The 27,652-nt window shown below is 52.0% G+C and overlaps 10 non-coding genes across 10 annotated transcripts; all 10 read right to left on the bottom strand.

Annotated features, from left to right (window-relative positions):
- Nucleotides 1–389: 389 nt before the first annotated feature.
- Nucleotides 390–462, bottom strand: TRNAK-CUU (transfer RNA lysine (anticodon CUU)). Its single transcript has one exon. It is a non-coding gene; the product is annotated as a tRNA-Lys (tRNA).
- A 4,009-nt stretch (nt 463–4,471) lies between these two features.
- TRNAK-CUU (transfer RNA lysine (anticodon CUU)) lies at nt 4,472–4,544 on the bottom strand. Its single transcript has one exon. It is a non-coding gene; the product is annotated as a tRNA-Lys (tRNA).
- Nucleotides 4,545–8,555: 4,011 nt separating this feature from the next.
- TRNAK-CUU (transfer RNA lysine (anticodon CUU)) lies at nt 8,556–8,628 on the bottom strand. Its single transcript has one exon. It is a non-coding gene; the product is annotated as a tRNA-Lys (tRNA).
- Nucleotides 8,629–11,822: 3,194 nt separating this feature from the next.
- Nucleotides 11,823–11,895, bottom strand: TRNAK-CUU (transfer RNA lysine (anticodon CUU)). The gene has a single exon. It is a non-coding gene; the product is annotated as a tRNA-Lys (tRNA).
- Nucleotides 11,896–13,458: 1,563 nt separating this feature from the next.
- Nucleotides 13,459–13,531, bottom strand: TRNAK-CUU (transfer RNA lysine (anticodon CUU)). The gene has a single exon. It is a non-coding gene; the product is annotated as a tRNA-Lys (tRNA).
- A 1,551-nt stretch (nt 13,532–15,082) lies between these two features.
- TRNAK-CUU (transfer RNA lysine (anticodon CUU)) lies at nt 15,083–15,155 on the bottom strand. Its single transcript has one exon. It is a non-coding gene; the product is annotated as a tRNA-Lys (tRNA).
- A 3,990-nt stretch (nt 15,156–19,145) lies between these two features.
- TRNAK-UUU (transfer RNA lysine (anticodon UUU)) lies at nt 19,146–19,223 on the bottom strand. Its single transcript has one exon. It is a non-coding gene; the product is annotated as a tRNA-Lys (tRNA).
- A 4,690-nt stretch (nt 19,224–23,913) lies between these two features.
- On the bottom strand, nt 23,914–23,991 carry TRNAK-UUU (transfer RNA lysine (anticodon UUU)). The gene has a single exon. It is a non-coding gene; the product is annotated as a tRNA-Lys (tRNA).
- Nucleotides 23,992–25,547: 1,556 nt separating this feature from the next.
- Nucleotides 25,548–25,620, bottom strand: TRNAM-CAU (transfer RNA methionine (anticodon CAU)). Its single transcript has one exon. It is a non-coding gene; the product is annotated as a tRNA-Met (tRNA).
- A 1,558-nt stretch (nt 25,621–27,178) lies between these two features.
- On the bottom strand, nt 27,179–27,251 carry TRNAK-CUU (transfer RNA lysine (anticodon CUU)). The gene has a single exon. It is a non-coding gene; the product is annotated as a tRNA-Lys (tRNA).
- Nucleotides 27,252–27,652: the final 401 nt, after the last annotated feature.

Below are 27,652 nucleotides of genomic sequence, written 5' to 3'. Positions count from 1 at the left end.
GCCGTATTGTCCCCAGTCCCGTGATCAAATCCCGCTGCTGACATAAAGTAGTTTTCATACCTACTTTAATCATAACACCAGCGGGGATGAGACCTTAAACTCTTTTTTTTTAAAGGATGGGGGGGACAGGACGGACCGGAGCGGACTCCGAGCTCGCTGTAAGCACGGGCGGCTCAGGCTAGGAAAGGGCGCAGGAAAGGCTGGGCCTAGGACCGCTCCCAGCGGCGCCTCCCAGGGCTGGAAGTGCTGCGTTGTGTGGAGTCCTGTGGGAATCGTGAGGCAAACGGCAGGATGTGTGTGTGTGTGTCGTTTTAAGCCTCAGCGAAATATCTGAAAAAGGTGAGAGTTAATGTTAAACCCGAAAATGGAAAAGCCTTTAAAAATCATAACGCCCAACGTGGGGCTCGAACCCACGACCCTGAGATTAAGAGTCTCAAGCTCTACCGACTGAGCTAGCCGGGCTGCTGTGCCTGTGGTATTTCACACAACCTCTGTGTGTTCTTTGTGAGGAAGTAGTGTGTGGTTATCCCAAGAGGCCCCTTTGTTTCATTTTCTCTGCTGCTGACTCGACACAGGCACCTTTCTCCATCTCTCGCTCTACCCCAGTCTTATGTCCCCATCAGTCTCTCTGGAGCTCACTCTGGTACATACATGCATCTGTCCACTCAACCTGTCTCTAGGCACATACTTGAATGTCCAGTAGAGAACAGTGTGAACTCTCCCTGTTTCGCGAGGTGGCAGTCAGCCTCCAGAGCCGTGTTCGGGAGGCTGCCGGAATTTCCGAGCCGTGTAAGGCGCCACATTCAAGAGCAGTATCTTCCCCAGTCCCGTAATCAATTCCCGCTGCCGACATAAATTAGTTTTCATACCTACTTTAATCATAACACCAGCGGGGTTGAGACCTTAAACTCCTCTTTTTGAAAGGATGGGGGGGAGTTAGGACGGACCGGAGCGGACTCCCATCTCGCTGTAAGCACGGGCGGCTCAGGCTAGGAAAGGGCATAGGAAAGGCTCGGCCTAGGACTGCTCCCAGCGGCGCCTCCCAGGGTGGGAAGTGCTGCGTTGTGTGGAGTCCTGTGGGAATCGTGAGGCAAACTGCAGGATGTGTGTGTGTGTGTGTAGTTTTAAGCCTCAGCGAAATATCTGAAAAAGGTGAGAGTTAATGTTAAACCCGAAAATGGATAAGCCTTTAAAAAGCATCACGCCCAACGTGGGGCTCGAACCCACGACCCTCAGATTAAGAGTCTCATGCTCTACCGACTGAGCCAGCCGGGCTGCTGTGACTATGTCATTTCACACATCCTCTGTGTGTTCTTTGTGAGGAAGTAGTGTGTGGTTAACCCAGGAGGCCCCTTTGTTTCATTTTCTCTGCTGCTGACTCGACACAGGCACCTTTCTCTTTCTCCATCTCTCGCTCTACCCCAGTCTTATGTCCCCATCAGTCTCTCTGGAGCTCACTCTAGTACATACATGCATCTGTCCTCTCAACCTGTCTCTGGGCACATACTTAAATGTCCAGTAGAGAACAGTGTGAACTCTCCCTGTTTTGCGAGGTGGCAGTCAGCCTCCAGAGCAGTGCTCCGCAGGCTGCCGGAATGGCCGAGCGGTGTAAGGTTTCACATTCTAGAGCCGTATTGTCCCCAGTCCCGTGATCAAATCCCGCTGCTGACATAAAGTAGTTTTCATACCTACTTTAATCATAACACCAGCGGGGATGAGACCTTAAACTCTTTTTTTTTAAAGAATGGGGGGGACAGGACGGACCGGAGCGGACTCCGAGCTCGCTGTAAGCACGGGCGGCTCAGGCTAGGAAAGGGCGCAGGAAAGGCTGGGCCTAGGACCGCTCCCAGCGGCGCCTCCCAGGGCTGGAAGTGCTGCGTTGTGTGGAGTCCTGTGGGAATCGTGAGGCAAACGGCAGGATGTGTGTGTGTGTGTCGTTTTAAGCCTCAGCGAAATATCTGAAAAAGGTGAGAGTTAATGTTAAACCCGAAAATGGAAAAGCCTTTAAAAATCATCACCCCCAACGTGGGGCTCGAACCCACGACCCTGAGATTAAGAGTCTCATGCACTACCGACTGAGCTAGCCGGGCTGCTGTGCCTGTGGTATTTCACACAACCTCTGTGTGTTCTTTGTGAGGAAGTAGTGTGTGGTTATCCCAAGAGGCCCCTTTGTTTCATTTTCTCTGCTGCTGACTCGACACAGGCACCTTTCTCCATCTCTCGCTCTACCCCAGTCTTATGTCCCCATCAGTCTCTCTGGAGCTCACTCTGGTACATACATGCATCTGTCCTCTCAACCTGTCTCTGGGCACATACTTGAATGTCCAGTAGAGAACAGTGTGAACTCTCCCTGTTTCGCGAGGTGGCAGTCAGCCTCCAGAGCCGTGTTCGGGAGGCTGCCGGAATTTCCGAGCCGTGTAAGGCGCCACATTCAAGAGCAGTATCTTCCCCAGTCCCGTAATCAATTCCCGCTGCCGACATAAATTAGTTTTCATACCTACTTTAATCATAACACCAGCGGGGTTGAGACCTTAAACTCCTCTTTTTGAAAGGATGGGGGGGGAGATAGGACGGACCGGAGCGGACTCCCAGCTCGCTGTAAGCACGGGCGGCTCAGGCTAGGAAAGGGCGTAGGAAAGGCTCGGCCTAGGACCGCTCCCAGCGGCGCCTCCCAGGGTGGGAAGTGCTGCGTTGTGTGGAGTCCTGTGGGAATAGTGAGGCAAACTGCAGGATGTGTGTGTGTAGTTTTAAGCCTCAGCGAAATATATCTGAAAAAGGTGAGAGTTAATGTTAAACCCGAAAATGGAGAAGCCTTTAAAAAGCATCACACCCAACGGGGGGCTTGAACCCACGACCCTAAGATTAAGAGTCTCATACTCTACCGACTGAGCTAGCCGGGCTGCTGTGCCTATGTCATTTCACACATCCTCTGTGTGTTCTTTGTGAGGAAGTAGTGTGTGGTTATCCCAGGAGGCCCTTTGGTTTAATTTTCTCTGCTGCTGACTCGATACAGGCACCTTTCTCTTTCTCAATCTCTCGCTCTACTCCAGTCTTATGTCCCCATCAGTCTCTCTGGAGCTCACTCTGGTACATACATGCATCTGTCGTCTCAACCTGTCTCTGGGCACATACTTAAATGTCCAGTAGAGAACAGTGTGAACTCTCCCTGTTTTGCGAGGTGGCAGTCAGCCTCCAGAGCCGTGTTCCGGAGGCTGCCCGAATGGCCGAGCGGTGTAAGGTGCCACATTCTAGAGCAGTATTGTCCCCAGTCCCGTGATCAAATCCCGCTGCTGACATAAGGTAGTTTTCATACCTACTTTAATCATAACACCAGCGGGGATGAGACATTAAACTCCTCTTTTTGAAAGGATGGGAAGGACAGGACGGACCGGAGCGGACTCCGAGCTCGCTGTAAGCACGGGCAGCTCAGGTTAGGAAAGGGCGCAGGAAAGGCTGGGCCTAGGACCGCTCCCAGCTGCGCCTCCCAGGGCGGGAAGTGCTGCGTTGTGTGGAGTCCTGTGGGAATCGTGAGGCAAACTGCAGGATGTGTGTGTGTGTGTGTGTGTGTAGTTTTAAGCATCAGCTAAATATATCTGAAAAAGGTGAGAGTTAATGTTAAACCCGAAAATGGAGAAGCCTTTAAAAAGCATCACGCCCAACGTGGGGCTCGAACACACGACCCTGAGATTAAGAGTCTCATGCTCTACCGACTGAGCTAGCCGGGCTCCTGTGCCTATGTCATTTCACACACCCTCTGTGTGTTCTTTGTGAGGAAGTAGTGTGTGGTTATCCCAGGAGGCCCCTTTGATTCATTTTCTCTGCTGCTGACTCGACACAGGCATCTTTCTCTTTCTCCATCTCTCGCTCTACCCCAGTCTTATGTCCCCATCAGTCTCTCTGGAGCTCACTCTGGTACATACATGCATCTGTCCTCTCAACCTGTCTCTGGGCACATACTTGAATGTCCAGTAGAGAACAGTGTGAACTCTCCCTGTTTCGCGAGGTGGCAGTCAGCCTCCAGAGCCGTGTTCGGGAGGCTGCCGGAATTTCCGAGCGGTGTAAGGCGCCACATTCAAGAGCAGTATCTTCCCCAGTCCCGTAATCAATTCCCGCTGCCGACATAAATTAGTTTTCATACCTACTTTAATCATAACACCAGCGGGGTTGAGACCTTAAACTCCTCTTTTTGAAAGGATGGGGGGGAGTTAGGACGGACCGGAGCGGACTCCCATCTCGCTGTAAGCACGGGCGGCTCAGGCTAGGAAAGGGCGTAGGAAAGGCTCGGCCTAGGACTGCTCCCAGCGGCGCCTCCCAGGGTGGGAAGTGCTGCGTTGTGTGGAGTACTGTGGGAATCGTGAGGCAAACTGCAGGATGTGTGTGTGTGTGTGTAGTTTTAAGCCTCAGCGAAATATCTGAAAAAGGTGAGAGTTAATGTTAAACCCGAAAATGGATAAGCCTTTAAAAAGCATCATGCCCAACGTGGGGCTCGAACCCACAACCCTGAGATTAAGAGTCTCATGCTCTACCGACTGAGCCAGCCGGGCTGCTGTGCCTATGTCATTTCACACATCCTCTGTGTGTTCTTTGTGAGGAAGTAGTGTGTGGTTAACCCAGGAGGCCCCTTTGTTTCATTTTCTCTGCTGCTGACTCGACACAGGCACCTTTCTCTTTCTCCATCTCTCACTCTACCCCAGTCTTATGTCCCCATCAGTCTCTCTGGAGCTCACTCTGGTACATACATGCATCTGTCCTCTCAACCTGTCTCTGGGCACATACTTAAATGTCCAGTAGAGAACAGTGTGAACTCTCCCTGTTTTGCGAGGTGGCAGTCAGCCTCCAGAGCAGTGCTCCGCAGGCTGCCGGAATGGCCGAGCGGTGTAAAGTTTCACATTCTAGAGCCGTATCGTCCCCAGTCCCGTGATCAAATTCCGCTGCTGACATAAAGTAGTTTTCATTCCTACTTTAATCATAACACCAGCGGGGATGAGACCTTAAACTCCTCTTTTTGAAAGGATGGGGGGGGGACAGGACGGACCGGAGCGGACTCCGAACTCGCTGTACGCACGGGCGGCTCAGGCTAGGAAAGGGCGCAGGAAAGGCTGGGCCTAGGACCGCTCCCAGCGGCGCCTCCCAGGGCTGGTAGTGCTGCGTTGTGTGGAGTCCTGTGGGAATCGTGAGGCAAACGGCAGGATGTGTGTGTGTGTGTCGTTTTAAGCCTCAGCGAAATATCTGAAAAAGGTGAGAGTTAATGTTAAACCCGAAAATGGAAAAGCCTTTAAAAATCATCACGCCCAATGTGGGGCTCGAACCCACGACCCTGGGATTAAGAGTCTCATGCTCTACCGACTGAGCTAGCCGGGCTGCTGTGGCTGGGGTATTTCACACAACCTCTGTGTGTTCTTTGTGAGGAAGTAGTGTGTGGTTATCCCAAGAGGCCACTTTGTTTCATTTTCTCTGCTGCTGACTCGACACAGGCACCTTTCTCCATCTCTCGCTCTACCCCAGTCTTATGTCCCCATCAGTCTCTCTGGAGCTCACTCTGGTACATACATGCATCTGTCCTCTCAACCTGTCTCTGGGCACATACTTGAATGTCCAGTAGAGAACAGTGTGAACTCTCCCTGTTTCGCGAGGTGGCAGTCAGCCTCCAGAGCCGTGTTCGGGAGGCTGCCGGAATTTCCGAGCCGTGTAAGGCGCCACATTCAAGAGCAGTATCTTCCCCAGTCCCGTAATCAATTCCCGCTGCCGACATAAATTAGTTTTCATACCTACTTTAATCATAACACCAGCGGGGTTGAGACCTTAAACTCCTCTTTTTGAAAGGATGGGGGGGAGATTTGACGGACCGGAGCGGACTCCCAGCTCGCTGTAAGCACGGGCGGCTCAGGCTAGGAAAGGGCGTAGGAAAGGCTCGGCCTAGGACCGCTCCCAGCGGCGCCTCCCAGGGTGGGAAGTGCTGCGTTGTGTGGAGTCCTGTGGGAATAGTGAGGCAAACTGCAGGATGTGTGTGTGTAGTTTTAAGCCTCAGCGAAATATATCTGAAAAAGGTGAGAGTTAATGTTAAACCCGAAAATGGAGAAGCCTTAAAAAGCTTCACACCCAACGTGGGGCTTGAACCCTCCGACCCTGAGATTAAGAGTCTCATGCTCTACCGACTGAGCTAGCCGGGCTGCGGTGGCTATGTCATTTCACACATCCTCTGTGTGTTCTTTGTGAGGAAGTAGTGTGTGGTTATCCCAGGAGGCCCTTTGGTTTCATTTTCTCTGCTGCTGACTCGATACAGCCACCTTTCTCTTTCTCCATCTCTCGCTCTACTCCAGTCTTATGTCCCCATCAGTCTCTCTGGAGCTCACTCTGGTACATACATGCATCTGTCGTCTCAACCTGTCTCTGGGCACATACTTAAATGTCCAGTAGAGAACAGTGTGAACTCTCCCTGTTTTGCGAGGTGGCAGTCAGCCTCCAGAGCCGTGTTCCGGAGGCTCCCCGAATGGCCGAGCGGTGTAAGGTGCCACATTCTAGAGCAGTATTGTCCCCAGTCCCGTGATCAAATCCCGCTGCTGACATAAGGTAGTTTTCATACCTACTTTAATCATAACACCATCGGGGATGAGACGTTAAACTCCTTTTTTTGAAAGGATGGGAAGGACAGGACGGGCCGGAGCGGACTCCGAGCTCGCTGTAAGCACGGGCAGCTCAGGTTAGGAAAGGGCGCAGGAAAGGCTGGGCCTAGGACCGCTCCCAGCGGCGCCTCCCAGGGCGGGAAGTGCTGCGTTGTGTGGAGTCCTGTGGGAATCGTGAGGCAAACGGCAGGATGTGTGTGTGTGTGTGTCGTTTTAAGCCTCAGCGAAATATCTGAAAAAGGTGAGAGTTAATGTTAAACCGGAAAATGGAGAAGCCTTTAAAAAGCATCACACCCAACTCGAACCCACAACCCTGAGATTAAGAGGCTCATGCTCTAAGGACTGAGCTAGCCAGGCTGTTGTGTCTATGTTATTTCACACATCCTCTGTGTGTTCTTTGTGAGGAAGTAGTGTGTGGTTATCCCAGGAGGCCCCTTTGTTTCATTTTCTCTGCTGCTGACTCGACACAGGCACCTTTCTCTTTCTCCATCTCTCGCTCTACCCCAGTCTTATGTCCCCATCAGTCTCTCTGGAGCTCACTCTGGTACACACATGCATCTGTCGTCTCAACCTGTCTCTGGGCACATACTTAAATGTCCAGTAGAGAACAGTGTGAACTCTCCCTGTTTTGCGAGGTGGCAGTCAGCCTCCAGAGCCGTGTTCCGGAGGCTGCCGGAATGGCCGAGCGGTGTAAGGTGCCACATTCTAGAGCAGTATTGTCCCCAGTCCCGTGATCAAATCCTGCTGCTGACTTAAGGTAGTTTTCATACCTACTTTAATCATAACACCAGCGGGGTTGAGACCTTAAACTCCTCTTTTTGAAAGGATGGGGGGGGAGATAGGACGGACCGGAGCGGACTCCCAGCTCGCTGTAAGCACGGGCGGCTCAGGCTAGGAAAGGGCGTAGGAAAGGCTCGGCCTAGGACTGCTCCCAGCGGCGCCTCCCAGGGTGGGAAGTGCTGCGTTGTGTGGAGTCCTGTGGGAATTGTGAGGCAAACTGCAGGATGTGTGTGTGTGTGTCGTTTTAAGCCTCAGCGAAATATCTGAAAAAGGTGAGAGTTAATGTTAAACCCGAAAATGGAAAAGCCTTTAAAAACCATCACGCCCAACGTGGGGCTCGAACCCACGACCCTCAGATTAAGAGGCTCATGCTCTACCGACTGAGCTAGCCAGGCTACGGTGCCTATGTCATTTCACACACCCTCTGTGTGTTCTTTGTGAGGAAGTAGTGTGTGGTTATCCCAGGAGGCCCCTTTGTTTCATTTTCTCTGCTGCTGACTCGACACAGGCACCTTTCTCTTACTCCATCTCTCGCTCTACCCCAGTCTTATGTCCCCATCAGTCTCTCTGGAGCTCACTCTGGTACATACATGCATCTGTCCTCTCAACCTGTCTCTGGGCACATACTTGAATGTCCAGTAGAGAACAGCGTGAACTCTCCCTGTTTCGCGAGGTGGCAGTCAGCCTCCAGAGCCGTGTTCGGGAGGCTGCCGGAATTTCCGAGCGGTGTAAGGCGCCACATTCAAGAGCAGTATCTTCCCCAGTCCCGTGATCAATTCCCGCTGCCGACATCAAGTAGTTTTCATACCTACTTTAATCATAACACCGGCGGGGTTAAGACCTTAAACTCCTCTGTTTGAAAGGATGGGGGGAGACAGGACGGACCGGAGCGGACTCCGAGCTCGCTGTAAGCACGGGCGGCTCAGGCTAGAAAAGGGCACAGGAAAGGCTCGGCCTAGGACCGCTCCAAGCAGCGCCTCCCAGGGTGGGAAGTGCTGCGTTGTGTGGAGTCCTGTGGGAATCGTGAGGCAAACTGCAGGATGTGTGTGTGTGTGTGTGTGTGTGTGTAGTTTTAAGCCTCAGCTAAATATATCTGAAAAAGGTGAGAGTTAATGTTAAACCCGAAAATGGAGAAGCCTTTAAAAAGCATCACGCCCAACGTGGGGCTCGAACCCACGACCCTGAGATTAAGAGTCTCATGCTCTACCGACTGAGCTAGCCGGGCTCCTGTGCCTATGTCATTTCACACACCCTCTGTGTGTTCTTTGTGAGGAAGTAGTGTGTGGTTATCCCAGGAGGCCCCTTTGATTCATTTTCTCTGCTGCTGAATCGACACAGGCATCTTTCTCTTTCTCCATCTCTCGCTCTACCCCAGTCTTATGTCCCCATCAGTCTCTCTGGAGCTCACTCTGGTACATACATGCATCTGTCCTCTCAACCTGTCTCTGGGCACATACTTGAATGTCCAGTAGAGAACAGTGTGAACTCTCCCTGTTTCGCGAGGTGGCAGTCAGCCTCCAGAGCCGTGTTCGGGAGGCTGCCGGAATTTCCGAGCCGTGTAAGGCGCCACATTCAAGAGCAGTATCTTCCCCAGTCCCGTAATCAATTCCCGCTGCCGATATAAATTAGTTTTCATACCTACTTTAATCATAACACCAGCGGGGTTGAGACCTTAAACTCCTCTTTTTGAAAGGATGGGGGGGAGTTAGGACGGACCGGAGCGGACTCCCATCTCGCTGTAAGCACGGGCGGCTCAGGCTAGGAAAGGGCGTAGGAAAGGCTCGGCCTAGGACTGCTCCCAGCGGCGCCTCCCAGGGTGGGAAGTGCTGCGTTGTGTGGAGTCCTGTGGGAATCGTGAGGCAAACTGCAGGATGTGTGTGTGTGTGTGTAGTTTTAAGCCTCAGCGAAATATCTGAAAAAGGTGAGAGTTAATGTTAAACCCGAAAATGGATAAGCCTTTAAAAAGCATCACGTCCAACGTGGGGCTCGAACCCACAACACTCAGATTAAGAGTCTCATGCTCTACCCACTGAGCCAGCCGGGCTGCTGTGCCTATGTCATTTCACACATCCTCTGTGTGTTCTTTGAGAGGAAGTAGTGTGTGGTTAACTCATGAGGCCCCTTTGTTTCATTTTCTCTGCTGCTGACTCGACACAGGCACCTTTCTCTTTCTCCATCTCTCGCTCTACCCCAGTCTTATGTCCCCATCAGTCTCTCTGGAGCTCACTCTGGTAAATACATGCATCTGTCCTCTCAACCTGTCTCTGGGCACATACTTAAATGTCCAGTAGAGAACAGTGTGAACTCTCCCTGTTTTGCGAGGTGGCAGTCAGCCTCCAGAGCAGTGCTCCGCAGGCTGCGGGAATGGCCGAGCGGTGTAAGGTTTCACATTCTAGAGCCGTATCGTCCCCAGTCCCGTGATCAAATCCCGCTGCTGACATAAAGTAGTTTTCATACTTACTTTAATCATAACACCAGCGGGGATGAGACCTTAAACTCCTCTTTTTGAAAGGATGGGGGGGGACAGGACGGACCGGAGCGGACTCCGAGCTCGCTGTAAGCACGGGCGGCTCAGGCTAGGAAAGGGCGCAGGAAAGGCTGGGCCTAGGACCGCTCCCAGCGGCGCCTCCCAGGGCTGGAAGTGCTGCGTTGTGTGGAGTCCTGTGGGAATCGTGAGGCAAACGGCAGGATGTGTGTGTGTGTGTCGTTTTAAGCCTCAGCGAAATATCTGAAAAAGGTGAGAGTTAATGTTAAACCCGAAAATGGAAAAGCCTTTAAAAATCATCACGCCCAACGTGGGGCTCGAACCCACGACCCTGAGATTAAGAGTCTCATGCTCTACCGACTGAGCTAGCCGGCCTGCTGTGCCTGTGGTATTTCACACAACATCTGTGTGTTCTTTGTGAGGAAGTAGTGTGTGGTTATCCCAAGAGGCCCCTTTGTTTCATTTTCTCTGCTGCTGACTCGACACAGGCACCTTTCTCCATCTCTCGCTCTACCCCAGTCTTATGTCCCCATCAGTCTCTCTGGAGCTCACTCTGGTACATACATGCATCTGTCCTCTCAACCTGTCTCTGGGCACATACTTGAATGTCCAGTAGAGAACAGTGTGAACTCTCCCTGTTTCGCGAGGTGGCAGTCAGCCTCCAGAGCCGTGTTCGGGAGGCTGCCGGAATTTCCGAGCTGTGTAAGGCGCCACATTCAAGAGCAGTATCTTCCCCAGTCCCGTAATCAATTCCCGCTGCCGACATAAATTAGTTTTCATACCTACTTTAATCATAACACCAGCGGGGTTGAGACCTTAAACGCCTCTTTTTGAAAGGATGGGGGGGGAGATAGGACGGACCGGAGCGGACTCCCAGCTCGCTGTAAGCACGGGCGGCTCAGGCTAGGAAAGGGCGTAGGAAAGGCTCGGCCTAGGACCGCTCCCAGCGGCGCCTCCCAGGGTGGGAAGTGCTGCGTTGTGTGGAGTCCTGTGGGAATAGTGAGGCAAACTGCAGGATGTGTGTGTGTAGTTTTAAGCCTCAGCGAAATATATCTGAAAAAGGTGAGAGTTAATGTTAAACCCGAAAATGGAGAAGCCTTTAAAAAGCATCACACCCAACGAGGGGCTTGAACCCACGACCCTGAGATTAAGAGTCTCATGCTCTACCGACTGAGCTAGCCGGGCTGCTGTGCCTATGTTATTTCACACATCCTCTGTGTGTTCTTTGTGAGGAAGTAGTGTGTGGTTATCCCAGGAGGCCCTTTGGTTTAATTTTCTCTGCTGCTGACTCGATACAGGCACCTTTGTCTTTCTCCATCTCTCGCTCTACTCCAGTCTTATGTCCCCATCAGTCTCTCTGGAGCTCACTCTGGTACATACATGCATCTGTCCTCTCAACCTGTCTCTGGGCACATACTTGAATGTCCAGTAGAGAACAGTGTGAACTCTCCCTGTTTCGCGAAGTGGCAGTCAGCCTCCAGAGCCGTGTTCGGGAGGCTGCCGGAATTTCCGAGCGGTGTAAGGCGCCACATTCAAGAGCAGTATCTTCCCCAGTCCCGTGATCAATTCCCGCTGCCGACATAAAGTAGTTTTCATACCTACTTTAATCATAACGCCGGCGGGGTTAAGACCTTAAACTCCTCTGTTTGAAAGGATGGGGGGGAGACAGGACGGACCGGAGCGGACTCCGAGCTCGCTGTAAGCACGGGCGGCTCAGGCTAGAAAAGGGCGCAGGAAAGGCTCGGCCTAGGACCGCTCCAAGCGGCGCCTCCCAGGGTGGGAAGTGCTGCGTTGTGTGGAGTCCTGTGGGAATCGTGAGGCAAACTGCAGGATGTGTGTGTGTGTGTGTGTAGTTTTAAGCCTCAGCTAAATATATCTGAAAAAGTGAGAGTTAATGTTAAACCCGAAAATGGAGAAGCCTTTAAAAAGCATCACGCCCAACGTGGGGATCGAACCCACGACCCTGAGATTAAGAGTCTCATGCTCTACCGACTGAGCTAGCCGGGCTCCTGTGCCTATGTTATTTCACACACCCTCTGTGTGTTCTTTGTGAGGAAGTAGTGTGCGGTTATCCCAGGAGGCCCCTTTGATTCATTTTCTCTGCTGCTGACTCGACACAGGCATCTTTCTCTTTCTCCATCTCTCACTCTACCCCAGTCTTATGTCCCCATCAGTCTCTCTGGAGCTCACTCTGGTACATACATGCATCTGTCCTCTCAACCTGTCTCTGGGCACATTCTTGAATGTCCAGTAGAGAACAGTGTGAACTCTCCCTGTTTCGCGAGGTGGCAGTCAGCCTCCAGAGCCGTGTTCGGGAGGCTGCCGGAATTTCCGAGCGGTGTAAGGCGCCACATTCAAGAGCAGTATCTTCCCCAGGCCCGTAATCAATTCCCGCTGCCGACATAAATTAGTTTTCATACCTACTTTAATCATAACACCAGCGGGGTTGAGACCTTAAACTCCTCTTTTTGAAAGGATGGGGGGGAGTTAGGACGGACCGGAGCGGACTCCCATCTCGCTGTAAGCACGGGCGGCTCAGGCTAGGAAAGGGCGTAGGAAAGGCTCGGCCTAGGACTGCTCCCAGCGGCGCCTCCCAGGGTGGGAAGTGCTGCGTTGTGTGGAGTCCTGTGGGAATCGTGAGGCAAACTGCAGGATGTGTGTGTGTGTGTGTAGTTTTAAGCCTCAGCGAAATATCTGAAAAAGGTGAGAGTTAATGTTAAACCCGAAAATGGATAAGCCTTTGAAAAGCATCACGCCCAACGTGGGGCTCGAACCCACGACCCTCAGATTAAGAGTCTCATGCTCTACCGACTGAGCCAGCCGGGCTGCTGGGCCTATGTCATTTCACACATCCTCTGTGTGTTCTTTGTGAGGAAGTAGTGTGTGGTTAACCCAGGAGGCCCCTTTGTTTCATTTTCTCTGCTGCTGACTCGACACAGGCACCTTTCTCTTTCTCCATCTCTCGCTCTACCCCAGTCTTATGTCCCCATCAGTCTCTCTGGAGCTCACTCTGGTACATACATGCATCTGTCCTCTCAACCTGTCTCTGGGCACATACTTAAATGTCCAGTAGAGAACAGTGTGAACTCTCCCTGTTTTGCGAGGTGGCAGTCAGCCTCCAGAGCAGTGCTTCGCAGGCTGCCGGAATGGCCGAGCAGTGTAAGGTTTCACATTCTAGAGCCGTATCGTCCCCAGTCCCGTGATCAAATCCCGCTGCTGACATAAAGTAGTTTTCATACCTACTTTAATCATAACACCAGCGGGGATGAGACCTTAAACTCCTCTTTTTGAAAGGATGGGGGGGGGACAGGACGGACCGGAGCGGACTCCGAGCTCGCTGTAAGTACGGGCAGCTCAGGCTAGGAAAGGGCGCAGGAAAGGCTGGGCCTAGGACCGCTCCCAGCGGCGCCTCCCAGGGCTGGAAGTGCTGCGTTGTGTGGAGTCCTGTGGGAATCGTGAGGCAAACGGCAGGATGTGTGTGTGTGTGTCGTTTTAAGCCTCAGCGAAATATCTGAAAAAAGTGAGAGTTAATGTTATACCCGAAAATGGAAAAGCCTTTAAAAATCATCACGCCCAACGTGGGGCTCGAACCCACGACCCTGAGATTAAGAGTCTCATGCTCTACCGACTGAGCTAGCCGGGCTCCTGTGCCTGTGGAGTTTCACACAACCTCTGTGTGTTCTTTGTGAGGAAGTAGTGTGTGGTTATCCCAAGAGGCCCCTTTGTTTCATTTTCTCTGCTGCTGACTCGACACAGGCACCTTTCTCCATCTCTCGGTCTACCCCAGTCTTATGTCCCCATCAGTCTCTCTGGAGCTCACTCTGGTACATACATGCATCTGTCCTCTCAACCTGTCTCTGGGCACATACTTGAATGTCCAGTAGAGAACAGTGTGAACTCTCCCTGTTTCGCGAGGTGGCAGTCAGCCTCCAGAGCCGTGTTCGGGAGGCTGCCGGAATTTCCGAGCCGTGTAAGGCGCCACATTCAAGAGCAGTATCTTCCCCAGTCCCGTAATCAATTCCCGCTGCCGACATAAATTAGTTTTCATACCTACTTTAATCATAACACCAGCGGGGTTGAGACCTTAAACTCCTCTTTTTGAAAGGATGGGGGGGGAGATAGGACGGACCGGAGCGGACTCCCAGCTCGCTGTAAGCACGGGCGGCTCAGGCTAGGAAAGGGCGTAGGAAAGGCTCGGCCTAGGACCGCTCCCAGCGGCGCCTCCCAGGGTGGGAAGTGCTGCGTTGTGTGGAGTCCTGTGGGAATCGTGAGGCAAACTGCAGGATGTGTGTGTGTGTAGTTTTAAGCCTCAGCGAAATATCTGAAAAAGGTGAGAATTAATGTTAAACCCGGAAATGGATAAGCCTTTAAAAAGCATCACGCCCAACGTGGGGCTCGAACCCACGACCCTGAGATTAAGAGTCTCATGCTCTACGGACTGAGCTAGCCAGGCTGTTGTGTCTATGTTATTTCACACATCCTCTGTGTGTTCTTTGTGAGGAAGTAGTGTGTGGTTATCCCAGGAGGCCCCTTTGTTTCATTTTCTCTGCTGCTGACTCGACACAGGCACCTTTCTCTTTCTCCATCTCTCGCTCTACCCCAGTCTTATGTCCCCATCAGTCTCTCTGGAGCTCACTCTGGTACATACATGCATCTGTCCTCTCAACCTGTCTCTGGGCACATACTTAAATGTCCAGTAGAGAACAGTGTGAACTCTCCCTGTTTTGCGAGGTGGCAGTCAGCCTCCAGAGCAGTGTTCTGCAGGCTGCCGGAATGGCCGAGCGGTGTAAGGTGCCACATTCTAGAGCCGTATCGTCCCCAGTCCTGTGATCAAATCCTGCTGCTGACATAAAGTAGTTTTCTTACCTACTTTAATCATAACACCAGCGGGGATGAGACCTTAAACTCCTCATTTTGAAAGGATGGGGGGGGACAGGACGGACCGGAGCGGACTCCGACCTCGCTGTAAGCACGGGCGGCTCAGGCTAGGAAAGGGCGCAGGAAAGGCTGGGCCTAGGACCGCTCCCAGCGGCGCCTCCCAGGGCTGGAAGTGCTGCGTTGTGTGGAGTCCTGTGGGAATCGTGAGGCAAACGGCAGGATGTGTGTGTGTGTCGTTTTAAGCTTCAGCAAAATATCTGAAAAAGGTGAGAGTTAATGTTAAACCCGAAAATGGAAAAGCCTTTAAAAATCATCACGCCCAACATGGGGCTCGAACCCACGACCCTGAGATTAAGAGTCTCATGCTCTACCGACTGAGCTAGCCGGGCTACTGTGTCTGTGTTATTTCACACAACCTCTGTGTGTTCTTTGTGAGGAAGTAGTGTGTGGTTATCCCAGGAGGCCCCTTTGTTTCATTTTCTCTGCTGCTGAATCGACACAGGCACCTTTCTCTTTCTCCATCTCTCGCTCTACCCCAGTCTTATGTCCCCATCAGTCTCTCTGGAGCTCACTCTGGTACATACATGCATCTGTCCTCTTAACCTGTCTCTGGGCACATACTTAAATGTCCAGTAGAGAACAGTGTGAACTCTCCCTGTTTTGCGAGGTGGCAGTCAGCCTCCAGAGCCGTGTTCCAGAGGCTGCTGGAATGCCCGAGCGGTGTAAGGCGCCACATTCAAGAGCAGTATCTTCCCCAGTCCCGTGATCAAATCCTGCTGCCAACATAAAGTAGTTTTCATACCTACTTTAATCATAACACCAGAGGGGATGAGACCTTAAACTGCTCTTTTTGAAAGGATGGGGGGGGACAGGACGGACCGGAGCGGACTCCGAGCTCGCTGTAAGCACGGGCGGCTCAAGCTAGGAAAGGGCACAGGAAATGCTCGGCCTCGGACCGCTCCCAGCGGCGCCTCCCAGGGCGGGAAGTGCTGCGTTGTGTGGAGTCCTGTGGGAATCATGAGGCAAACTGCAGGATGTGTGTGTGTGTAGTTTTAAGCCTCAGCAAAATATCTGAAAAAGGTAACAGTTAATGTTAAACCCAAAAATGTAGAAGCCTTAAAAAAGCATTACGCCCAACGTCAGGCTCAAACCCACGACCCTGAGATTAAGAGTCTCATGCTCTACCGACTGAGCTAGCCGGGCTACTGTGCCGATGTCATTTCGCACACCCTCTGTGTGTTCTTTGTGAGGAAGTAGTGTGTGGTTATCCCAGAAGGCCCCTTTGTTTCATTTTCTCTGCTGCTGACTCGACACAGGCACCTTTCTCTTTCTCCATCTCTCGCTCTACTGCAGTCTTATGTCCGCATCAGTCTCTCTGGAGCTCATTCTGGTACATACATACATCTGTCCTCTCAACCTGTCTCTGGGCACATACTTAAATGTCCAGTAGAGAACAGTGTGAACTCTCCCTGTTTCGCGAGCTGGCAGTCAGCCTCCAGAGCCGTGCTCCGGAGGCTGCCGGAATGTCTGAGCAGTGTAAGGCGCCACAGTCAAGAGCAGTATCTTCCCCAGTCCCGTGATCAAATCCCACTGCTGAAATAAAGTAGTTTTCATACCTACTTTAATCATAACACCAGCGGGGATGAGACCTTAAACTTCTCTTTTTGAAAGATTGGGGGGGGGACAGGACGGACCGGAGCGGACTCCGAGCTCGCTGTAAGCACGGGCGGCTCAGGCTAGGAAAGGGCGCAGGAAAGGCTCGGCCTAGGACCGCTCCCAGCGGTGCCTCCCAGTGCGGGAAGTGCTGTGTTGTGTGGAGTCCTGTGGGAATCGTGAGGCAAACTGCAGGATGTGTGTGTGTGTAGTTTTAAGCCTCAGCGAAATATCTGAAAAAGGTGAGAGTTAATGTTAAACCCGAAAATGGAGAAGCCTTTAAAAAGCATCTCACCCAATGTGGGGCTCGAACCCACAACCCTGAAATTAAGAGTCTCATGCCCTACCGACTGAGCTAGCCGGGCTTCTGTGTCTATGTCATTTCACACACCCTCTGTGTGTTCTTTGTGAGGAAGTAGTGTGTGGTTATCCCAGGAGGCCCCTTTGTTTTATTTTCTCTGCTGCTGACTGGACACAGGCACCTTTCTCTTTCTCCATCTCTGGCTCAATCCCAGTCTTATGTCCCCATCAGTCTCTCTGGTACATACATGTATCTGTCCTCTCAACCTGTCTCTAGGCACATACTTAAATGTCCAGTAGAGAACACTGTGAACTCTCCCTGTTTCACGATGTGGCACTCAGCTTCCAGAGCTGTATTCCGGAGGCTGCCGGAATGGGCGAGCGGTGTAAGGCGCCACATTCAAGAGCAGTATCTTCCCCAGTCCTATGATCAAATCCCACTGCTGACATAAAGTAGTTTTCATACCTACTTTAATCATAACACCAGCGGGGATGAGATCTTAAACTCCTCTTTTTGTAAGCATGGGGGGGGACAGGACGGACCGGAGCGGACTCTGAGCTCACTGTAAGCCCGGGCGGCTCAGGCTAGGAAAGGGCGCAGGAAAGGCTCGGACTAGGACCGCTCCCAGCGGCGCCTCCCAGGGCGGGAACTGCTGCGTTGTGTGGAGTCCTGTGGGAATTGTGAGGCAAACTGCAGGATGTGTGTGTGTGTGTGTGTAGTTTTAAGCCTCAGCGAAATATCTGAAAAAGGTGAGAGTTAATGTTAAACCCGAAAATGGAAAAGCCTTTAAAAAGCATCACACCCAACATGGGGCTCAAACCCACAACCCTGAGATTAAGAGTCTCATGCTCTACCGCCTGAGCTAGCCAGGTTGCTGTGCCTATATTCTTTCACACACTCTCTGTGTGTTCTTTGTGAGGAAGTAGTGTGTGGTTATTCCAGGAGGCCCCTTTGTTTCATTTTCTCTGCTGCTGACTCGACACAGGCACCTTTCTCTTTCTCCATCTCTCGCTCTACCCCAGTCTTATGTCCCCATCAGTCTCTCTGGAGCTCACTCTGGTACATACATGCATCTGTCCTCTCAACCTGTCTCTGGGCACATACTTAAATGTCCAGAAGAGAACAGTGTGAACTCTCCCTGTTGCGCGAGGTGGCAGTCAGCCTCCAGAGACGTGTCCATGAGGCTGCCGAAATGGCTGAGCGGTGTAAGGCGACACATTCAAGAACAGTATCTTCCCCAGTCCCGTGATCAAATCCCGCTGCCGACATAAAGTAGTTTTCGTATCTATGTTAATCATAACACCAGCGGGGATGAGACTTTAAACTCCACTTTTTTAAAGATTGGGGGGGACAGGATGGACCGGAGCGGACTCCGATCTCGCTGTAAGCAAGGGCGGCTAAGGCTAGGAAAGGGCGCAGTGAAAACTCGGCCTAGGACCGCTCCCAGCGGCGCCTCCCAAGGCGGGAAGTGCTGCGTTGTGTGGAGTCCTGTGGGAATCGTGAGGCAAACTGCAGAATGTGTGTGTGTGTGTGTGTAGTTTTAAGCCTCAGCGAAATATCTGAAAAAGGTGAGAGTTAATGTTAAAACCGAAAATGGAGAAGCCTTAAAAAAGCATCAAGCCCAACATGGGGCTCGAACCCACAACTCTGAGATTAAGAGTCTCATGCTCTACCGACTGAGCTAGCCGGGCTGATGTGCCTATGTCATTTCACACACCCACTGTGTGTTCTTTGTGAGGAAGTAGTGTGTGGTTATCCCAGGAGGCCCCTTTGTTTCATTTTCTCTGCTGCTGACTCGACACAGGCACCTTTCTCTTTCTCCATCTCTCGCTCTACCCCAGTCTTATGTCCCCATCAGTCTCTCTGGAGCTCACTCTGGTACATACATGCATCTGTCCTCTCAACCTGTCTCTGGGCACATACTTAAATGTCCAGTAGAGAACAGTGTGAACTCTCCCTGTTTCGCGAGGTGGCAGTCAGCCTCCAGAGCTATGTTCCGGAGGCTGCCGGAATGGCCGAGCGGTGTAAGGCGCCACATTCAAGAGCAGTATCTTCCCCAGTCCTGTAATCAAATCCCGCTGCCGACATAAAGTAGTTTTCATACCTACTTTAATCATAACACCAGCGGGGATGAGAGCTTAAACTCCTCTTTTTGGATGATGGGGGGGACAGGACGGACAGGAGCAGACTCCGAGCTCGCTGTAAGCATGGGCGGCTCAGGCTAGGAAAGGGCACAGGAAAGGCTTGGCCTAGGACCGCTCCCAGCGGCGCCTCCCAGGGCGGGAAGTGCTGCGTTGTGTGGAGTCCTGTGGGAATCGTGAGGCAAACTGCAGGATGTGTGTGTGTGTAGTTTTAATCCTCAGTGAAATATCTAAAAAAGGTGAGAGTTAATGTTAAACCCGAAAATGGAGAAGCCTTTAAAAATCATCACACTCAACGTGTGGCTCGAACCCACGACCCTGAGATTAAAAGTCTCATGCTCTACCGACTGAGCTAGCCTGGCTGCTGTGTCTTTGTCATTTCACACACTCTCTGTGTGTTCTTTGCGAGGAAATAGTGTGTGGTTATCCCAGGAGGCCCCTTTGTTTCATTTTCTCTGCTGCTGACTCGACACAGGCACCTTTCTCTTTCTCCATCTCCCGCTCTACCCCAATCTTATGTCCCCATGAGTCTCTCTGGAGCTCACTCTGGTACATACATGCATCTGTCCTCTCAACCTGTCTCTGGGCACATACTTGAATGTCCAGTAGAGAACATTGTGATCTCTCCCTGAATCGCGAGGTGGCAGTCAGCCTCCAGAGCTGTGTTTCGGAGGCTGCCGGAATGGCCGAGCGGTGTAAGGTGCCACATTCAAGAACAGTATCTTCCCCAGTCCCGTGATCAAATCCTGCTGCTGACATAAAGTAGTTTTCACACCTACTTTAATCATAACACCAGCGGGGATGAGACCTTAAACTCCTCTTTTTGAAAGGATGGGGCGGGGAGCAGGACAGACCGGAGCGGACTCCGAGCTCGCTGTAAGCACGGGCGGCTCAGGCTAGGAAAGGGCGCAGGAAAGGCTCGGCCTAGGACCGCTCCCAGCGGCGCCTCCCAGGGCGGGAAGTGCTGCATTATGTGGAGTCCTGTGGGAATTGTGAGGCAAAATGCAGGATGTGTGTGTGTGTAGTTTTAAGCCTCAGCGAAATATCTGAAAAAGGTGAGATTTAATTTTAAACCCGAAAATGGAGAAGCCTTTAAAAAGCATCACGACCAACTTGTGGCTCGAATGCACAACCCTGAGATTAAGAGTCTCATGCTGCTGACTCGACACAGGCACCTTTCTCTTTCTCCATCTCTCGCTCTTCCCCAGTCTTATGTCCCCATCGGTCTCTCTGGAGCTCACTCTGGTACTTACATGCGTCTGTCCTCTCAACCTGTCTCTGGGCACATACTTAAATGTCCAGTAGAGAACAGTGTGAACTCTCCCTGTTTCGCGAGGTGGCAGTCAGCTTCCACAGCCATATCCTGGAGGCTGCCTGAATGGCCGAGCAGTGTAAGGTGCCACATTCAAGAGCAGTATCTTCCCCAGTCCCGTGATCAAATCCCGCTGCCGACATAAAGTAGTTTTCATACCTACTTTAATCATAACACCTGCGGGGATGAGACTTTAAACTCCTCTTTTTGAAAGGATGGGGGGGGACAGGACGGACCGGAGCGGACTCCGAGCTCGCTGTAAGCACGGGCGGCTCAGGCTAGGAAAGGGCGCAGGAAAGGCTGGGCCTAGGACCGCTCCCAGCGGCGCCTCCCAGGGAGGGAAGTTCTGCGTTGTGTGGAGTCCTGTGGGAATCGTGAATCAAACTGCAGGATGTGTGTGTGTGTGTCGTTTTAAGCCTCCGCGAAATATCTGAAAAAGGTGAGAGTTAATGTTAAACCCGAAAATGGAGAAGCTTTTAAAAAGCGTCACGCCCAACGTGGGGCTCGAACCCACAACCCTGAGATTAAGAGTCTCATGCTCTACCGACGTAGCTAGCCAGGCTGCTGTGCCTATGTCATTTCACACACCCTCTGTGTGTTCTTTGTGAGGAAGTAGTGTGTGGTTATCCCAGGAGGCCCCTTTGTTTCATTTTCTCTGCTGCTGACTCGATACAGGCACCTTTCTCTTTCTCCATCTCTCGCTCTACTCCAGTCTTATGTCCCCATCAGTCTCTCTGGAGCTCACTGTGGTACATACATGCATCTGTCCTCTCAACCTGTCTCTGGGCATATACTTAAATGTCCAGTAGAGAACAGTGTGAACTCTCCCTGTGTCGCGAGGTGGCAGTCAGCCTCCAGAGCCGTGTTCCGGAGGCTGCCGGAATGGCCGAGCGGTGTAAGGTGCCACATTCAAGGGCATTATCTTCCCCAGTCCTGTGGTCAAATCCCGCTGCTGACATTAAGTAGTTTTCATACCTACTTTAATCATAACACCAGGGGGGATGAGACCTTAAACTCCTCTTTTTGAAAGGATGGGGGGGGACAGGACGGACCGGAGCGGACTCCGAGCTCGCTGTAAGCACTAGCGGCTCAGGCTAGAAAAGAGCGCAGGAAAGGCTGGGCCTAGGACCGCTCCCAGCGGCGACTCCCAGGGTGGGAAGTGCTGTGTTGTGTGGAGTCCTGTGGGAATCGTGAGGCAAACGGCAGGATGTGTGTGTGTATGTCGTTTTAAGCCTCAGCGAAATATCTGAAAAAGGTGAGAGTTAATGTTAAACCCGAAAATGGAGAAGCCTTTAAAAAGCATCACCCCCAACGTGGGGCTCAAAGCCACGACCCCGAGATTAAGAGTCTCATGCTCTACCGACTGAGCTAGCCAGGCTGCTATGCCTTTGTCATTTCACACACCCTCTGTGTGTTCTTTGTGAGGAAGTAGTGTGTGGTTATCCCAGGAGGCCCCCTTGTTTCATTTTCTCTGCTGCTGACTCGACACAGGCACCTTTCTCTTTCTCCATCTCTCGCTCTACCCCAGTCTTATGTCCCCATCAGTCTCTCTGGAGCTCACTCTGGTAAATACATGCATCTGTCCTCTCAACCTGTCTCTGGGCACATACTTAAATGTCCAGTAGAGAACAGTGTGACCTCTCCCTGTTTCGCGAGGTGGCAGTCAGCCTCCAGAGGCATGTTTCGGAGGCTGCCGGAATGGCTGAGCGGTGTAAGGCGCCACATTCAAGAGCAGTATCTTCCCCAGTCTGGTGATCAAATCCCGCTACCGAAATAAAGTAGTTTTCATACCTACTTTAATCATAACACCACTGGGGATGAGACCTTAAACTCCTCTTTTTGAAAGGATGGGGGGGGCAGGACGGACCGGAGCGGACTCCGAGCTCGCTGTAAGCACGGGCGGCTCAGGCTAGGAAAGGGCGCAGGAAAGGCTCGGCCTAGGACCGCTACCAGCTGCGCCTCCCAGGGCTGGAAGTGCTGCGTTGTGCGCAGTCCTGTGGGAATCATGAGGCAAACTGCAGGATGTGTGTTTGTGTAGTTTTAAGCCTCAGCGAAATATCTGAAAAAGGTGAGAGTTAGTGTTAAACCCGAAAATGGAGAAGCCTTTAAAAAGCATCACACCCAACATGGGGCTCGAACCCACGACCGTGAGATTAAGAGTCTCATGCTCAACCGACTGAGCTAGTCAGGCTGCTGTGCCTATGTCAGTTCACACACCCTCTGTGTGTTCTTTGTGAGGAAGTAGTGTGTGGTTATCCCAGGAGGCCCCTTTGTTTCATTTTCTCTGCTGCTGTCTCGACACAGGCACCTTTCTCTTTCTCCATCTCTCGCTCTACCCCAGTCTTATGTCCCCTTCAGTCTCTCTGGACCTCACTCTGGTACATACATGCATCTGTCCTCTCAACCTGTCTCTGGGCACATACTTAAGTGTCCAGTAGAGAACAGTGTGAACTCTCCCTGTTTCGCGAGGTGGCAGTCAGCCTCCAGAGCCGCGTTTCGGAGGCTGCCGGAATGGCCGAGCGGTGTGAGGTGCCACATTCCAGAGCAGTATCTTCCCCAGTCCTGTGATCAAATACCGCTGCAAACATAAAGTAGTTTCCATACCAATTTTAATCATAACACCAGCGGGGATGAGACCTTAAACTCCTCTTTTTGAAAGGATGGGGGGGACAGTACCGACCGGAGCGGACTCCGAGCTCGCTGTAAGCACGGGCGGCTCAGGCTAGGAAAGGGCGCAGGAAAGGCTCGGCCTAGGACCGCTCCCAGCGGCGCCTCCCAGGGCGGGAAGTGCTGCATTGTGTGGAGTCCTGTGGGAATCGTGGGGCAAACTGCAGGATGTGTGGGTGTGTGTAGTTTTAAGCCTCAGCGAAATATCTGAAAAAGGTGAGAGTTAATGTTAAACCCGAAAATGGAGAAGCCTTTAAAAATCATCACGCTCAACGTGTGGCTCGAACCCACGACCCTGAGATTAAGTCTCATTCTCTACCGACTGAGATAGCCGGGATGCTGTGCCAACTGTCATTTCACACACCCTCTGTGTGTTCTTTGTGAGGAAGTAGTGTGTGGTTATCCCAGGAGGCCCCTTTGTTTCATTTTCTCTGCTGCTGACTCGACACAGGCACCTTTCTCTTTCTCCATCTCTCGCTCTACCCCAGTCTTATGTCCCCATCAGTCTCTCCAGAGCTCACTCTGGTACATACATGCATTTGTCCTCTCAACCTGTCTCTGGGCACATACTTAAATGTCCAGTAGAGAACAGTGCGAACTCTCCCTGTTTCGCAAGGTGGCAGTCAGCCTCCACAGCCGTGTTCCGGAGGCTGCCGGAATGGCCGATCGGTGTAAGGGGCCACATTCAAGAGCAGTATCTTCCCCAGTCCTGTAATCAAATCCCGCTGCCGACATAAAGTAGTTTTCATACCTACTTTAATCATAACACCAGCGGGGATGAGAGCTTAAACTCCTCTTTTTGGATGATGGGGGGGGACAGGACGGACAGGAGCAGACTCCGAGCTCGCTGTAAGCATGGGCGGCTCAGGCTAGGAAAGGGCACAGGAAAGGCTTGGCCTAGGACCGCTCCCAGCGGCGCCTCCCAGGGCGGGAAGTGCTGCGTTGTGTGGAGTCCTGTGGGAATCGTGAGGCAAACTGCAGGATGTGTGTGTGTGTAGTTTTAAGCCTCAGTGAAATATCTAAAAAAGGTGAGAGTTAATGTTAAACCCGAAAATGGAGAAGCCTTTAAAAATCATCACACTCAACGTGTGGCTCGAACCCACGACCCTGAGATTAAAAGTCTCATGCTCTACCGACTGAGCTAGCCTGGCTGCTGTGTCTTTGTCATTTCACACACTCTCTGTGTGTTCTTTGCGAGGAAATAGTGTGTGGTTATCCCAGGAGGCCCCTTTGTTTCATTTTCTCTGCTGCTGACTCGACACAGGCACCTTTCTCTTTCTCCATCTCTCGCTCTACCCCAATCTTATGTCCCCATGAGTCTCTCTGGAGCTCACTCTGGTACATACATGCATCTGTCCTCTCAACCTGTCTCTGGGCACATACTTAAATGTCCAGTAGAGAACATTGTGATCTCTCCCTGAATCGCGAGGTGGCAGTCAGCCTCCAGAGCTGTGTTTCGGAGGCTGCCGGAATGGCCGAGCGGTGTAAGGCGCCACATTCAAGAACAGTATCTTCCCCAGTCCCGTGATCAAATCCTGCTGCTGACATAAAGTAGTTTTCACACCTACTTTAATCATAACACCAGCGGGGATGAGACCTTAAACTCCTCTTTTTGAAAGGATGGGGCGGGGGGCAGGACGGACCGGAGCGGACTCCGAGCTCGCTGTAAGCACGGGCGGCTGAGGCTAGGAAAGGGCGCAGGAAAGGCTCGGCCTAGGACCGCTCCCAGCGGCGCCTCCCAGGGCGGGAAGTGCTGCGTTGTGTGGAGTCCAGTGGGAATCGTGAGGCAAACTGCAGGATGTGTGTGTGTAGTTTTAAGCCTCAGCGAAATATCTGAAAAAGGTGAGAGTTAATGTTAAACCCGAAAATGGAGAAGCCTTTTAAAAGCATCACGCCCAACATGGGGCTCGAACCCACGACCCTGAGATTAAGAGTCTCATGCTCTACCGACTGAGCTAGCCGGGTTGCTGTGCCTATGTCATTTCACACACGCTCTGTGTGTTCTTTGTGAGGAAGTAGTGTGTGGTTATCCCAGGAGGCCACTTTGTTTCATTTTCTCTGCTGCTGACTCGACACAGGCACCTTTCTCTTTCTCCATCTCTCGCTCTACCCCAGTCTTATGTCCCCATCAGTCTTTCTGGAGCTCACTCTGGTACATACATGCATCTGTCCTCTCAACCTGTCTCTGGGCACATACCTAAATGTCCAGTAGAGAACAGTGTGAACTCTCCCTGTTTCGCGAGGTGGCAGTCAGTCTCCAGAGCGGTGTTCCGGAGGCTGCCGGAATGGCCGAGCGGTGTAAGGTGCCACATTCAAGAACAGTATCTTCCCCAGTCCCGTGATCAAATCCTGCTGCTGACATAAAGTAGTTTTCACACCTACTTTAATCATAACACCAGCGGGGATGAGACCTTAAACTCCTCTTTTTGAAAGGATGGGGCGGGGAGCAGGACAGACCGGAGCGGACTCCGAGCTCGCTGTAAGCACGGGCGGCTCAGGCTAGGAAAGGGCGCAGGAAAGGCTCGGCCTAGGACCGCTCCCAGCGGCGCCTCCCAGGGCGGGAAGTGCTGCATTATGTGGAGTCCTGTGGGAATTGTGAGGCAAAATGCAGGATGTGTGTGTGTGTAGTTTTAAGCCTCAGCGAAATATCTGAAAAAGGTGAGAGTTAATGTTAAACCCGAAAATGGATAAGCCTTAAAAAGCATCACACCCAACATGGGGCTCGAACCCACGACCCTGAGATTATGAGTCTCATGCTCTACCGACTGAGCTAGCCTGGTTGCTGTGCCTATGTCCTTTCACACACCCTCTGTGTGTTCTTTGTGAGGAAGTAGTGTGTGGTTATCCCAGGAGGCCCCTTTGTTTCATTTTCTCTGCTGCTGACTCGACATAGGCACCTTTCTCTTTCTCCATCTCTCGCTCTACCCCAGTCTTATGTCCCCATCAGTCTCTCTGGAGCTCACTCTGCTACATACATGCATCTGTCCTCTCAACCTGTCTCTGGTCACATACTTAAATGTCCAGTAGAGAACAGTGTGAACTCTCCCTGTGTCGCGAGGTGGCAGACAGCCTCCAGAGCCGTGTTCCGCAGGCTGCCGGAATGGCCGAGCGGTGTAAGGCGCCACATTGAAGAGCAGTATCTTCCCCAGTCCCGTGGTCAAATCCCGCTGCTGACATAGAGTAGTTTTCATACCTACTTTAATCATAACACCAGCGGGGATGAGACGTTAAACTCCTCTTTTTGAAAGGATGGGGGGGGACAGGACGGACCGGAGCGGACTCCGAGCTCGCTGTAAGCACAGGCGGCTCAGGCTAGGAAAGGGCGCAGGAAAGGCTCGGCCTAGGACCACTCCCAGCGGTGCCTCCCAGGGCGGGAAGTGCTGCGTTGTGTGGAGTCCTGTGGGAATGGTGAGGCAAACGGCAGGATGTGTGTGTGTGTGTAGTTTTAAGCCTCAGCGAAATATCTGAAAAAGGTGAGAGTTAATGTTAAACCCGAAAATGGAGAAGCCTTTAAAAAGCATCACGCCCAACAGGGGGCTCAAACCCACGACCCTGACCTTAAGAGTCTCATGCTCTACCGACTGAGATAGCCAGGCTGCTGTCCCTATGTCATTTCACACACCCTCTGTGTGTTCTTTGTGAGGAAGTAGTGTGTGGTTATCCCAGGAGGACCCTTTGTTTCATTTTCTCTGCTGCTGATTCGACACAGGCACCTTTCTCTTTTTCCATCTCTCGCTCTACCCCAGTCTTATGTCCCCATCAGTCTCTCTGGAGCTCACTCTGGTACATACATGCATCTGTCCTCTCAACCTGTCTCTGGGCACATACTTGAATGTCCAGTAGAGAACAGTGTGAACTCTCCCTGTTTCGCGAGGTGGCAGTCAGCCTCCAGAGCCGTGTTCGGGAGGCTGCCGGAATTTCCGAGCGGTGTAAGGCGCCACATTCAAGAGCAGTATCTTCCCCAGTCCCGTGATCAATTCCCGCTGCCGACATAAAGTAGTTTTCATACCTATTTTAATCATAACACCAGCGGGGTTGAGACCTTAAACTCCTCTTTTTGAAAGGATGGGGGGGAGACAGGACGGACCGGAGCGGACTCCGAGCTCGCTGTAAGCACGGGCGGCTCAGGCTAGGAAAGGGCGCAGGAAAGGCTCGGCCTAGGACCGCTCCCAGCGGCGCCTCCCAGGGTGGGAAGTGCTGCGTTGTGTGGAGTCCTGTGGGAATCATGAGGCAAACTGCAGGATGTGTGTGTGTGTAGTTTTAAGCCTCAGCGAAATATCTGAAAAAGGTGAGAGTTAATGTTAAACCCCAAAATGGATAAGCCTTTAAAAGAAATCACACCCAACGTGGGGCTCGAACCCACGACCCTGAGATTAAGAGTCTCATGCTCTACCGACTGAGCTAGCCGGGCTGCTGTGCCTATGTCATTTCACTCATCCTCTGTGTGTTCTTTGTGAGGAAGTAGTGTGTGGTTATTCCAGGAGGCCCCTTTGTTTCATTTTCTCTGCTGCTGACTCGACACAGGCACCTTTCTCTTTCTCCATCTCTCGCTCTTCCCCAGTCTTATGTCCCCATCGGTCTCTCTGGAGCTCACTCTGGTACTTACATGCGTCTGTCCTCTCAACCTGTCTCTGGGCACATACTTAAATGTCCAGTAGAGAACAGTGTGAACTCTCCCTGTTTCGCGAGGTGGCAGTCAGCTTCCACAGCCATATCCTGGAGGCTGCCTGAATGGCCGAGCAGTGTAAGGTGCCACATTCAAGAGCAGTATCTTCCCCAGTCCCGTGATCAAATCCCGCTGCCGACATAAAG

This window comes from Pleurodeles waltl, chromosome 6, assembly GCF_031143425.1.
Source record: "Pleurodeles waltl isolate 20211129_DDA chromosome 6, aPleWal1.hap1.20221129, whole genome shotgun sequence".
Taxonomy (NCBI): domain Eukaryota; kingdom Metazoa; phylum Chordata; class Amphibia; order Caudata; family Salamandridae; genus Pleurodeles; species Pleurodeles waltl.
This window is presented reverse-complemented; position numbering and strand designations above follow the sequence as displayed.